This window comes from Nematostella vectensis, chromosome 6 (assembly GCF_932526225.1).
Source record: "Nematostella vectensis chromosome 6, jaNemVect1.1, whole genome shotgun sequence".
In the NCBI taxonomy this organism is placed as follows: Eukaryota; Metazoa; Cnidaria; class Anthozoa; order Actiniaria; family Edwardsiidae; genus Nematostella; species Nematostella vectensis.
This window is the reverse complement of record NC_064039.1, coordinates 3,783,744-3,798,898: the sequence shown is the minus strand read 5'-3', so window position 1 is coordinate 3,798,898 and position 15,155 is coordinate 3,783,744. Positions and strand designations below refer to the sequence as shown.

The 15,155-nt window shown below is 38.7% G+C and overlaps 1 long non-coding RNA gene across 1 annotated transcript; it reads left to right on the top strand.

Moving 5' to 3' along the window:
- The first annotated feature begins 10,909 nt into the window (after positions 1-10,909).
- LOC5507341 lies at positions 10,910-11,207 on the top strand. The gene is made up of 2 exons (XR_004294682.2): positions 10,910-11,005; positions 11,168-11,207. It is a non-coding gene; the product is annotated as an uncharacterized LOC5507341 (long non-coding RNA).
- The last annotated feature ends 3,948 nt before the right edge of the window (positions 11,208-15,155 follow it).

The following is a 15,155-nucleotide window of genomic DNA, read 5'->3' as shown; positions in this document are numbered from 1 at the left end:
ACGCCAGAATTGCGCAGCTCTAGAAAAAAAATCCTCAAAACAAACTATTTGGGAATCTGCAAAATGGCCGTCAATAACTGGGAATCTGATAGGAGCCCTTTTTTGAGCACCTTGAGCTAAACAAATCCCAATCAATTCAAAATTGACATTCTTTTAAAATCAAATTTGAGTCTTTGCGTGTACCCTAGAAACACCAGAGCCTCGACTTTCCCGCGTTCGACAACAAAATTTTTAAATAACTTTAAATGAGATCAAGCGAGCAACCTGACTAACAACACATAGGAACCGGCTAGCAAAGGCCAAGGAATAAGAAAACAAAGGAGCTTGATCTAGTATGATATTCTTAGTACCTTTCAATTTTTCTACCTTTCTTCTTATGTCGGAAACGTTTGTATATGATCACCGTGCCAGCGTTAACAAATTTCAATTTTGGTCAAATTCGGTTGGAAAAAAGTTATCTGAATAGTTTATTTAGTTCACAGTCTTGTTTTATTATTATCTTTTGGTGGCTGTGGAATTGTCAAATCATAGTGGGTGTTTTTTTGTATTCTTTTTCAAGTTGCTTTTCTTGCTAATAAATATAGTTCACCTGAAAACGGTGAATCAGCTCGAGACCATCAAAAAGGAAAAAATATTCGCACTTTTAATTGGTTTATTTAATGTTTTGCTTCTACAGGAACTTTAAAACTTTATGAAATGTATTATGAAAGAGGTTATTGCGAAAGCCTTCCCGAAGACAATTTTAAACAATAGAAGCTACTATACCTGCAGTTAACTGGCAACAGCGGGTCTTCTAAAGGAATCCAAACAATAAGTGTTATATTTGTTTAGAGATACCTAATTCAATATGTGAGGTAACGCCTAGTAATCGTAATAAACAAAGAGAGAAATTATACCGATTCTGTGTGCACAATAGAAACAAGACCCTCTTTGGTATAACTTAAGTAGCATATAAATCAAATACGCTCAACAGTATCAGAACGCCGGAAAGAACTACTTTGATCTGGGGCTCGTGAATGACTCTGTGACCAGCTTGTGTGTTTAATTTTTTTAAATCCAGCCCTAACTCATAAAACGGGTAAATCTAATGATAAAAAATAAAATGATTATACTGCATATTGATAATTCAATTTTCCAAATTGATCAGATGTTTGTATATCCTCGGCTATATTTCCCAGTTTTCGACCAGGGGGCGGATTGCGGGCTCAAAGAAACAATCTGGAAATCGTGCCTATCATTATTCTGCCGAAAAATTTCATAACAACAGGGGGCTATTTAAAAAAAAATACCTTATAGTACAAGAAAATGGTGCAGAATTTATGCTGAATGTAATTAATAGTAGGGTCATGAAATTTGGCAGGGTTATAGATCTTTGCACCACGAGTAATTCTAGATAGGATGCCACGCCCAAAAACAAGTCCTTCCAGCTTTATAGGGGTGGAATTGATTATCACAAAAATGAAGGAAGCATACACTTAATAAAATAACTTATACTGTCTGAGGACCTTAATAAGATGTTTCATCACGTTAATTACATCGAAAACAAAAAATTAGCAAAATACCACTTGTGACAAAAGGCTTTTATATTTCGTTAGCAAATAATCCCGATTAAACATGAACATCAAGAAAACATTGCAGACATAGTCACACCCCTACTGGTCATTTCCAGTCATGTAGCGGCCCGCCCGTAATGTCTAACAGGATTGGCTGGATATCCTTATTGTCCCATCCCCCTGCTACGGCCATGTGACGCAATCAACAGAAAAACACAGCTCAAAACGCCCTTGGTAATTAAAAAAAACTAATAAATAGCAATGAAAACAAACAACAAAGCTCACCCCCCTCCCTTGGGTCATTCTTTACACATCTATCATACTATGGGGCCCTTTAAAAGTCCAAAATTACATGCCCCATAACACCTAGGTTGAAACTTTCAACACCCTAAAATACCTGATCCTCAATTCTACGCCACCTCATATATACTACCTTTGATACATTTTTACTAATTACTTGCATATCATTGCATACCAAACTAAAATCCTTTTTCATATACACAATCCTCTTATATCCTGTATAAATTCCATCTTCAATCTAATAAGAAACATCCATATTTTTAAAAATTATATGTAAAAATTCAAACCCCTCTCCCTTGCCATTATTGAAACCCGCTTGAACCATGTTCATGAACAATAATCAGAGGGCCTTCCATTGAGCAAATACATAGAAAATAGAAAAAAAAATACAAGAAAAAAAGACTATCTACATTTGCTAATAACAATGTTCCCAGCATTCATTGTTGTTATGCAAATAGCATTTATTGTTGTCACCTATGCAAATAAATGCACTTGAGAATTAAGCAATCAGTTCGTTAATTTGCAAAAATGTTAAGTACAGATTCGGTAAGTAAATTTTAAGTACAGAAGACCTGGTCTTCAAGCATCAAAAATCATGATATGGTCAATTATTTTGTTGACAGTTAAAGACTTTTATTCACACAGATTTTAGAGAAGTATCAACAGAGCAAGATCATATTATGTTGGCTATAGAGAAAAAATGTGGGTTGAATATAAGCAAGAAAGGAATATGAAAAACATTTATATACACATGTAGTTCAAGTTCAAATCGTGTATCTTAAATCTTGAAAAAGGCGCTTTAACACGGCCAAAGAACACGCAAAAAGTAAATATAATTGTAACTGAGTTTCGGCCGCGCGCCCCTGGATCGACCCGTTTCAAATGCATTGTGGGGCGTTTTTCCCATGTGAGTTTGTAGAACGGAAAAAGGGAGACTTTTGTGAGTTGGATTATTAAATAAATAACTGAAAAATAACACAAGGAATCGCGGGTGTTACACTTTGAAGCGAAACCTTGCATTCAGATAGCTATTTATCGAATGTGGCTCGATTTTATTATTATAGTCAAGAAAGGCAGGAATGAAGTTATATCATTGTCTTAACCATCACCACCTTCAAAGACTACGGCCGCCATGTTTGTTTTTGACATGGTTTGAAAAACCGCTGACAATTCGTGGGCTTTTTCCCATAAAACGTTTGTTTTGATTGGCCAAGGGTTGAGGGAATAGAGTTGTACCGTTCCTTTTAACCGTCACGTTTACGATAACGGATCCATTAGTCTCTCGAAACGCAAAATGTCGGTTTCCAATAAGACTTAAGGTGGCTGAAAATTAATATTATACATTAATTATTATTTTTCTTTTTTCAATTTTACTTGGGGACAAATTTTATCACACACATTCCATGTCATTTCTTCAGGCTGGTTCTCCATTTTTCCCCAACCCATACGCCCAAACCTCTTCGACGAGGACACGTTAAGCTACTATCAGGACTGCTACCGCCGGCAGATAAATGGTAAATGATATAAAATACCCAGTGTATCATCACTATTTAGATGTTGTAAGAGTTGTCGGTCCAAATGCTGGTCTTCTCCCGTCTTAATTGACATACGTAGTGTCAAGAGACCATGATGGTCTCTTGGTAGTGTATTATCCCTTATGCAGTACACCAAATACTGGTATTCGACTCTGCCCAATTTTCATCTGACTCTGAACAAGATGAAGAAGAAGAAGTCTTATATAACGAAAATTTGTCGAATACCAGTTTTTGGTGTATTGTATTTATTATTCTGGTTCAAGACAATTTGGGCTTTTTGTATTTAATCACATAAGCAGTGTATACCTAGCGTAGCAAGGTTTACCTAGTTTATATGATGTGCAATGTCCTAAGAACAGTCGTGTTGGTCTAAATGGTACGAGATCGATGAAAATTTTCCTTTATCCACTCTTCCCGCACAAGAACAGATCGATCTGGTTGAATACCGGGTGTACGAAAGATATCCAAAGAAACTGTTTGTTCTGTCTCCGCCGGACCGAAGCTTTTGATTAATCCTGTAATCTGTTCCTGCGTCATTTTGTACAAGAACTCTATAGAAGACGAAAAACGTCTTATCATTTACTCATATATAATACGCGCTTTCACAAACGGCACCAAGAAAATTACTATAACTGAACTAGAATAACAGGAATAAACTAAATCTCGGTTCACGCATACTCAACAGTGCTAAATCTAGTTTCACGGCGAGATAGTTGGATCACGTTTCACGGACATCGAAATGGAAGATTTCACGTTTTTCGGCAGTGAAAAATGGCCAAATCTCGTTTCACGAAAACACCCTTTACCACCCTGCTTTTTTATTCAATATTTAAAGATGAAATCACGACATTTTATCGCCAAAGCCTAACTGATAAGTCATTGCTACCGTGGTCCGCGGTCCGCATTCCGCAGTCATCAGTGAAGCCGTCTTTGCATATTTGCGGACCGCGGACCAACCAATTTCGCATTATAGATGAATTAGTAGTCTTTGACTGCGGACCGCGAGCCAACATAACATATCCGATTATAATTTAGTTGTGCAATGATCGATATTTTAAATTAATTAAGTAGTTCTGGAATGCGGACCGCGGACCGATGAAATTTAGAGGCCTTAAAATGTGGACGGGTATTCTGAAGTTTAGCCATGAATGTGAATATTTCCCCTCGTTTTGTGTGTTTGTGCTTTTGTAAGGCTGAATAAGCTGTGTGAGAATCGTCTTGGTTCTGGTAACCTCTTATGGCAATTCCTGGGATTTCACTCACGTTATGTTGAAGGAACCCTGCAAGCTTCCTGATCGTCTCAAAATCACATTAAGCGAGCAATTGTTCTCGAAGCATCGTAAACGTCCCGGGGAAGCAAACTGGATGAGGGCTTAATGGAAATGTATTATTCAGTTAATTGTTGTGTACTCTAATGTTCTTCTTCTACTTTACTTTACTATCTGAAACAGGACCAACAGGGACGTGAAATTAATATCCACCTAACCAACAGTGACGTTACATTAATATCCACCTGACCAACAGTGACGTGACAATAACCACCTGACTAACATTAATGTGACATAAATAACCACCTGACTAAAATTAATGTGACATTAATAACAACCTGGCCAACAGTGACGTGACATCAATAACCACCTGATGACCAACAGTTACGTAACATCAATAACCACCTGGCTAACAGTGACGTGATATAGATATCCACCTGACCAACAGCGACGTCATATAAATCCACCTGACCAACAGTGACGTGATATGAATAACCACCTGACGAACAGTGACGTGACATCAATAACAACCTGACCAACAGTGACGTGATATGAATAGCCACCTCACCAACAGTGACGTGATATGAATAACCACCTGACAAACAGTGACGTGACATCGATAACCAGCTGACAAACAGTGGCATCAATCATCAACGCCTAAAAATGAAGGGTCTCTTATCGTTATGTACTTATATGTACACAGATTGTTGTTTGACTTACCGTCTAGATCAAGAATAGTGACATGGAGCTGGTTCCTAACATGCAAATGGTCCTCAGTAGATGACAGCGTATACACCATTTCATAATTTCCGGTGTAAGATGGGTCATATTATTATTATTATTATTATTATTATTATTATTATTATTATTATTATTATTATTATTATTATTATTATTATTACTATTATTACTATTATTACTATTATTATTATTACTATTATTATTGTTATTATTATTATTATTATTATTACTATTATTATTATTATTATTATTATTATTATTATTATTGTTGTTATTATTATTATTATTATTATTATTATTATTATTATTATTATTATTATTATTATTATTATTATTATTATTATTATTATTATTATCGTTATCATTATCATTATTATTGTTATTATTATTAGTTTTAATACTATTGGAAAAGTTTTTGCTAGCATGTCAACTTTCAGCATATTCCAGGCCCGTACCCAGGGGTGCGATATCTGAAAAAGTGGAACTAATTTTTCTGGGGGAGGGGGGGGGAGGAAGTTTTCTGATACAAATCTGACCACCCCCGAAAGAACAAAAAGGGTTTTTATGCCTTTGCAGTATCTCCACGGAACGTTTATTGCCGGATTTGGCTACAAATAAAGTCTGACTTATTGATTTATGATAAACCAGAGTGGATCTAGCTTATGCTATATAGTTTTGTCTACGAATAGCACGTCTATTGAGAACCGAAAGTAGACTTTTGGCCGTAGTGGGGAGTACGTTCGCACCCCCTGCACCCCCCCTGGGTACGGGCCTGTATTCCTTCCGGAAACAAAATAAAATACCCGCAATAATTGATCACGCTACTGTCATACAATGTGTTTTATGGATGTTAACTAGAAAGGCGCAAAATCTTTATTCGATGAATAAGCGAGGGCCATGTGTTTGTACGAGTTTTGTTTGATATTTAGTTTAGCTGATTGGAAAGAATTGTGAAAAAATAATAATTTGTGGAAATCTATACTTTTCTGTTTTCCCCTTCTAACAGAGGCTTTTTAACCCTGCAAACAGGGACCCTGCTAACACAGGCTATATCCTGTGTGTTTTTCGGGCTTAAAAGTCGCAGTTTTGGCTAGTCGCTCTTTCAGCAGGAATTGAAATAAACAACGAGAAAACCCAGAGACGCGAATCATAGTTAGCAGTGGAGACTAACTATGGTTTGCAAACTAACAGCTTGAATTGGACTGAACCGATTGACATCAGTGAAAAAGGCGCATGCGCACGCTCAACCCACATGGAAGATGTTTCTGAAGAAACTAGCTTATATATACTTCAGAGTCATACTAAAGAACGACCGTGGAATAGCCCTTTATAGTACTAGGCTTTAACCGCAAGTTAAACACTGAAAGCATATATATGATCCAAGGATTGCTAAAGCACAGAAAGACCACAAGCAAACATTTACAATGCTTTGCAAGCATTCACGAGTTAAAAAGGAGAGTGTGTGTGAGACTTAAAAGTCAAGTTGTTATTTCGGTAACATAGAACATAATCCTTTTCCATACACTTTTCTTTCATTTGGATTTGATAACAAAAAATCCACCAACCTCTATCGTCGATTACTGTCACTATCACAGCCATATCTTCATCAGCTATGACAGAGTCCTGGACTGCTTCAAGCTTGAGACTGACGTTCTGGGTCTCGAGGAATTTCTTGTCATCTACGGTCTCCACCTTGACACTGCACTTGGTTTCCGAAGCTGTAAATACACAAAATTGACCAGAAAGGCTGCTTCACTCTCTCTGCGTTACTAGCAGCTGTCAATCTGAAAGAAAAATAAACTTTGTTCAGGCGCATTTCCCAGGATTGGCTAAGGGGGGGGGGGGGGGGGGGTAGCGCAGTCATAAATATCATATGGAAAACGCATATTATTTGAACATTCCTTAAATAAGAAATTAAGCACTTTTCGGTCGCCAAGTGGGGTGCTCGCGCACCATACGAGCCCCCCTGTGTACGCGCCTATTGTTATCACATTTTTTTTTATTATCATCATCGTCGTCGTCGTCATCCAAATGACGAAAGCAAAATTCAAACGGGCCAAAAATGAACTAAGAAATGCGACGAGGTGTTGTAGTTGGCTAAGACCCACAGGTTACTATATAGAGTATAATTTTTAGGTGTACATGTACATAATCTGTGCCTGTGTTTGTTTTTAGACGTACATCCGTGTCTGATCTGGTTACGAGCCGAAAGGTTCCGAAAGCACCGCCACTCCAGTGACAGCCAACAAATTTAGACTCCTCTGGAAACGAGCATCCTGTTGCTCCGCACTGCTTCCTATCACCCATCCTACCACACAGTCGCAGATATATTCGTAACTGTGATAAAATCTGAACATAGCCCGCAAAGGACCCCCCCCCCCCCTGATGACAATCACGCGCACCACAACACGTGTGTGAAAGACATGTCCAGGCGAGCTCGTGATATAGCTTCGGCTGGGAGAGGGAGTTGTAAACTTGTTGTGTCGAAAAAACTAGCCAATAAATCGCGCAAGCATCCCCCTCCCTCCCACCCCTTCGTCCACCTTTTGTCCGCGTAAAAGAAAATACTGATTATCCGCCCCAGGGGCCCAAAAGGCTCTTTCAAAGCATTTTCTTCTGTATTTTAGATAATGTCTTATAGAAGTTTGGCCCCTTGGCTATCTGGATGCGATAATTAGCTAATATTTTCAAGTATAGAGGAGGAAGTATCTACTCTTGCTTCCAGTGGCTGAAAGTCCCGAGCTACTGACTCCCTGTTAGAACCTCTGGTTTCCAGGGCGCCTAGTGCCTCGTCTCCATGGCCTCCCCAAATGCACCCCATTTCTTTGCTTTCACACGTTTAACGGTGTTTTGGACACCTACCTAACGGTTCAGCCCTCCACACTCTCCGTGGTTACGTTGGCGTTGTCATAACCATGGCACGAAAATTCGGGTTCTTGTTCTACACAGGGTATGAAAATTGGGGTTGTCGGCCTAAACAGGTAGTAGTTTTGTTTTACACACCTTGTATGATCTCACCCATGTACTCATTCCAGCTGGGTTTTGAGTTGCTACAGCAGTGATGAAAACATCTTTACCCAAATCTATTGCAATCCATTGATTATATTTGTCCATAGCTGTCCATCCCCACGGAAAGCTATCTTTGTTTAGTCGAGCATTCCATGTGGGGTATTTGTATGATGATGCGCTGAATGCACTGTTAGGTATCTTACCACTTTGGAAACCCAGAGCCCCGCCACAATACCTCAGGCTGGTCTCGCCATTTGCTGCAAAAGGGAAGTGCAGTCATAACTAATGCTAACACAATGTCGAAGATGACTGCAGCCTGTTGTAGAATTCTGTTATTGATACAGATGTTTTACTCTGCAAACCCATGTGGTTTCTTACACAAGCTATGATTTGGTAGAGAAGAGTTGGGGATTAGAGTTCATACGCATGTTCTTTTTGTTTTACAAACAGCGCTTGCAATGACGTCAAACAATGCGCGTGTACTCTACTCACCAACTCTTCTTGACTTATCTGTTATTCTTGGTAGCCGGTCCTATTTCTGCACTGTTGATAACGTATTGTTTTGAAAAAAGCGGGGGGGGGAGGGTGAGCGCGTTTCTGCGTACCTTGACTGCTACAAAGAGTCATAAAAAGTCGTAAAAAAGGTCCAGCAATACACTGCAGAACAAGCAAATGTGAATCAATTAGTTTCAAAAAGGTATATGCAATAGATATTTTGTAGCTAGTCTGGCGGTGGTTGTATTGCACTGGAGAGCATGAATTCCTTTAAAATTGTGCTGTGATTGATGCACTTGCACCCGAAAATAGAAAGCGCAAACTGGAAGATTTTTGCCAAATTTGCTGGGATGCACGATAGGATACGTAATAGTGTCGATCGACAGAATGGAGGTGTGTAGGCGTTTAATTGCAGCGCAACCATGGTGGATGGCGTTATCTTCTTTTCTAAGTGTTCCTCCAGTAAAGCCCGTAGTAAGAGGGGCTGTTATGCTTTTGGTTCTCTACTAATTCAAGACTTCAATAAGTAACGAGATTTTCACAAACAGGGAACGTAAATGTATTTTCGAAATTTTGTAACTAATTAGCTATTGCAGAAACAACAGTGCGATGTGTGTTTGTTCAAAAAGTAGGGTGTGCCGAATTATTCTACTAGCATATTAGCAATTTTGACGATTATCACATAATTTCACGAAATAGCATGCGTTATTCAGAAACCTTGTACGGTATCTAACGGTGCCCGAAAATCTATATGATATGCAACAATACAGAGCACATTCCCTTTTAAGCTTGGTAGGAATTAAGTGTCTCACATTTGTCTTCCGTTAGTTCATGACTCTACCCCTGGTGAAATAGTACGGTAGCAATCACCGCCTTACCGGATCACAAGTTCATGACTCTACCCCTGGTGAAATAGTACGGTAGCAATCACCGCCTTACCGGATCACAAGTTCATGACTCTACCCCTGGTGAAATAGTACGGTAGCAATCACCGCCTTACCTGATCACAAGTTCATGACTCTACCCCTGGTGAAATAGTACGGTAGCAATCACCGCCTTACCTGATCACAAGTTCATGACTCTACCCCTGGTGAAATAGTACGGTAGCAATCACCGCCTTACCGGATCACAAGTTCATGACTCTACCCCTGGTGAAATAGTACGGTAGCAATCACCGCCTTACCTGATCACAAGTTCATGACTCTACCCCTGGTGAAATAGTACGGTAGCAATCACCGCCTTACCTGATCACAAGTTCATGACTCTACCCCTGGTGGAATAGTACGGTAGCAATCACCGCCTTACCTGATCACAAGCCACAAGTATCTAGCTTCCTTTTACTTACAATCGAGCTATCTGTTCCAGCTAGATGCAGCGAAAGTGGGTGATATGGTCAAGTCACACTCGAGCTATCTGTTCCAGCTAGATGCAGCGAAAGTGGGTGATATGGTCAAGTCACCTGAAGTCTTGAGGTCCCAAATGAATTGGAAACAAATGTTGGAATGCGTATAAAGATTTATATTGTGCCCAAACCAAAAGGGAACGAACGGATTCGACTATGGTATTAGAAGGTATTAGCTGTGGTACCGTAAACAAAGTAAAAAACACAATAAAGTCGAGGTTAGGCAATATGCATTCATGGATTGTATGCGCATGCTAATGCCTTACTGGGTTGCAAGCCAGGTTGAAGGTAGAGGGGAAGAGGGCGGGGGGGGGCGTCAAAATACAGATACATCCATAGGTTTGAGGACGTTGTTTAGGACGGAAATTTCGTGATAACGATATTTGATTTCTTATAGCAGAATAACGAAAGCAAAACTTGCTATTTCTGTTGCCAGAAACAAGACAAAAATATTAAAACTAACTTCAAATACGCCTGGTATTTTAGGTATTTGTTATTTCACTAGTTTCCACGAAATAGCGCGAAAATAAAAGTGCTTGAAAAGAAAGGTATTGAAAGACTGTAACGTATAAGCAATCTAATGGTTACCCTGTGTATGACGGATAGCGCGGGACTGGTATATTCCCCCAACATGCTTCGCGCACCCTTAATGGTTCTCTCTAACTTTACTTGTAAAACAGTCGAGCAGACTTTTAAATCATGGTAAGTTTCTCTTTATTATTTTCGTTCTTATGTATGATCTTTCAAAAAAGGCTTCGCAATTGTGTATTTTGATCTTTTTTACGTTAAATGAGTTACTTTTAGGCGTTGGATGGTAAAAGATCATGGTGATTTTGATGGATTTAAAATTGTACTCGTCCACAGCCGGCACACAAATCGTTCAAAATCAAGGTCAAACTGGCCAGAAAAATGAAGCAGAATCGCCCAATTCCTCAGTGGGTCAGGCTAAGGACTGGAAATAAGATCAGGTAGGTCGATCTATTACTAGGTATCGATTCGCTAACATTAAATAAAAACCTTATTTCTGATGTTTTTGTGGGCAGTTCGAGTAATGGCTTCTTTAGTATAGCTAATTCCTACATTTGTTTTGTCCTTTAAACTTTCTACCAATTTTCGGTATACCTAAACTGTGCTATATATGATAACCTCAGATTATCATATATAGCACTCTTTAAGGGAATTTTACTGTATATTTTTGCCTAAACATTGCTTGTTAGTGTGCTTGTTTGTATGCAATTTGTTTGTAAATACTGTTAAAGATATGGTTAATCAGAAGAAATTGTCTCCTCTCTCCTATGTTAGATAGATTAAAAGTAAATGTAAGCCACGTGGGTCACATTATAAATATATATATATAAAACCTCTCAATTAGAATGAGATGACTAAAATAAAAAGAAGCAGTCAACGACTCTGCATTGACAAAACTTTATGTATTTTCTTTTATAAATCATTGTCATCTTTTGAATTGAATTATTGAGGTTTATTCTCTCCCAAGCCACATCAACAGTAGTTATATGCTCTTTAATAACAGTGTTTTACTTATATAAACATTGCCATTACACTCTTTTGGAGCAAATTAATGCTGATTGAGATTGCAGTTACAGTTGTAGTTTTAGGAAGTTAAGTTTTTCTTTTCGCATAAAAAAATGTTCGGTATTTCCTATTCAAAAACTACTAAAACCTTCCCCCAAAAAGGCAAACATTTGTAAACATTTTAAAGCAGATGTTCTAGTTGTACTGTGGTAGTAGTTGCATAATAGAAGTAAGGTCTGTGAAGAAAAATGAACAGTTTCTTGAGTAAAGTTAGCCTATCAACATTCACAAGGGAAACCTTACCATTTGACTTTGTTTTACCACTGTTCTGTTGGTGGAGTATAGCTGTAAATCTCATTTGTTTTCAGCTCACATTTTTTTTTTTTGTAAGTTGGAAAGGGACATGTTCTTATTCTTCATCTTTCTCAAACTTTCCGGATGTTGACTGTGTTGCTTTGGGGGTTTATACCAGGCATTTTTGCTGAATGGCCTTGGGTGAACTTTGGAAAAAAAACAGCTTTTTGTGTCATGCAAAAGGAGAAAAAAGACCTGAACTTATGATCATTGAAAATATTTTCATCCAAGATTTTTTGCAGTGATATGTCATATTGATAGACATATTTTTGTAGCCGTTGAAATCTATAAAGATCATTTAATTCAAGGGCAAAACCAACAAATTTGTGTTAAAACCTAGATAGGGAAAATCTCAATGCAAATAAATGCAACTGAAGATGAAACAATCGACTTGATTCTTTTACATGCATTTGCATTGAATACGGCTCATGGATAATATGACGTTTGAACTTAAGGTAACAGTATGCATTTTCATGTTGTTCTTGTGCAAGTTCTTTCTTTTTACAAAAGGCCTAATTCTTTTGTCTCTAAAGGTACAATGCCAAGCGAAGACACTGGCGCAGAACCAAGTTGGGCTTGTGAACACCCTTGTTGATGTCAGAGCTGATGAAGAGTCAAGTTGCTGTGTCTGTATTGTAAAAATTGAGCTGATGTCTAACAACTGCAGTCAGCATTAAAATGGATTCTTTAAGTTTCTTAGTTGTCCGTAGATAACCCACTACCTCACACCAGGGTGTACACTATACCTACATAACCCACCACCCTACACCAGGGTGTACACTATACATAACCCACCACCCTACACCAGGGTGTACACTATACATAACCCACTACCCTACACCAGGGTGTACACTATACATAACCCACTACCCTACACCAGGGTGTACACTATACATAACCCACTGCCCTACACCAGGGTGTACACTATACATAACCCACCACCCTACCCCAGGGTGTACACTGTACATAACCCACTACCCTACACCAGGGTGTACACTATACATAACCCACTGCCCTACACCAGGGTGTACACTATACATAACCCACCACACTACACCAGGGTGTACACTATACATAAACCACCACCCTACACCAAGGTGTACACTATACATAATCCACTACCCTACACCAGGGTGTGCACTATACATAATCCACTATCCTACACCAGGGTGTGCACTATACATAACCCACTACCCTACCCCAGGGTGTACACTATACATAACCCACCACCCTACACCAGGGTGTACACTATACATAACCCACTACCCTACACCAGGGGGTACACTATACATAACCCACTACCCTACACCAGGGGGTACACTATACATAACCCGGGGTGTACACTATACATAACCCCCTACCCTACACCAGGGTGTACACTATACATAACCCACCACCCTACACCAGGGTGTAAACAATACATAACCCACTACCCTACACCAGGGTGTGCACTATACATAACCCACTACCCTACACCAGGGTGTACACTATACATAACCCACCACCCTACACCAGGGTGTAAACAATACATAACCCACCACCCTACACCAGGGTGTACACTATACATAACCCCCTACCCTACACCAGGGTGTACACTATACATAACCCACCACCCTACACCAGGGTGTAAACAATACATAACCCACCACCCTACACCAGGGTGGACACTATATATAACCCCCTACACCAGGGTGTACACTATACATAACCCAATACCCTACACCAGGGTGTGCACTATACATAACCCACTACCCTACACCAGGGTGTGCACTATACATAACCCACTACCCTACACCAGGGTGTACACTATACATAACCCACTACCCTACAACAGGGTGTACACTATACATAACCCACGACCCTACACCAGGGTGTACACTATACATAACCCACTACCCTACACCAGGGGGTACACTATACATAACCCACTACCCTACACCAAGGGTGTACACTATACATAACCCACTACCCTACACCAGGGTGTACACTATACATAATAATAATAATATCAGCATTTATATAGCGCCTCATCAATAATTGCCCTAGGCACTTTACAATTATATATCAATTAAATAAACATTACACAATTAAAAATTAAAAATCACCCTGAAAATACATTGTGTCTAATAGGAAATGTTACATTTATAAACATAGATATTATAATTAAAAAATTATATATATATATGTATGTAATGTATAATTAACAGTGATATTAAAAAAAAGGATTTTAAACTAATTATAAATTAAATGCTTCTTTAAAAAGACGAGTCTTAAGGCATTGCTTGAAAGTATTAAGATTTTGTATTGTCCTTAAGTGAAATGGCAACTCATTCCATAGTTTAGGAGCCGCAATCGAAAAAGCGCGGTCACCATAGGTCTTCAAATTGCCCCGTTTGACCTGAAGGTATTGTTGAGAAGCAGACCGTAGTGATCGGGAATGAGTTTTGTACTTGCATAGATCTTTAATATATGGTGGAGCCATTTCATTAAGAGATTTAAAAACGGTCAGTAAAACTTTAAAAATTATCCGGTACTTTACTGGTAACCAGTTGAGATCTTGCAGGATAGGTGTTACATGCTCAGTCTTTTTTGTTAAGCTGATAATACGAGCAGCTGTGTTTTGAATAAGTTGTAATTTATGAATTTGGTAGTCAGGTAATCCATAAAAAAGGGAATTGCAATAGTCTAGTTTTGAACTGATAAAGGCATGTATAAGTATTTCTGTGGAATTCTTGTCAAGGTACTTCCTAATTTTGCCAATATTTCTGAGGTGGAATCTTGCAGATTTACATACCGTTTTGAGATGATCTTCAAAAGAAAGATACTTATCAAGAATTACTCCCAGATTCCGTGCAGCGGAGGCAGGTTTGATGATTTCATCAACCACCTTTACATTTTCAAGACTTGGGGCAGAACAGAACTTGGAGGAAAAAAGAATAAGTTCTGATTTATCATGATTTAGTTT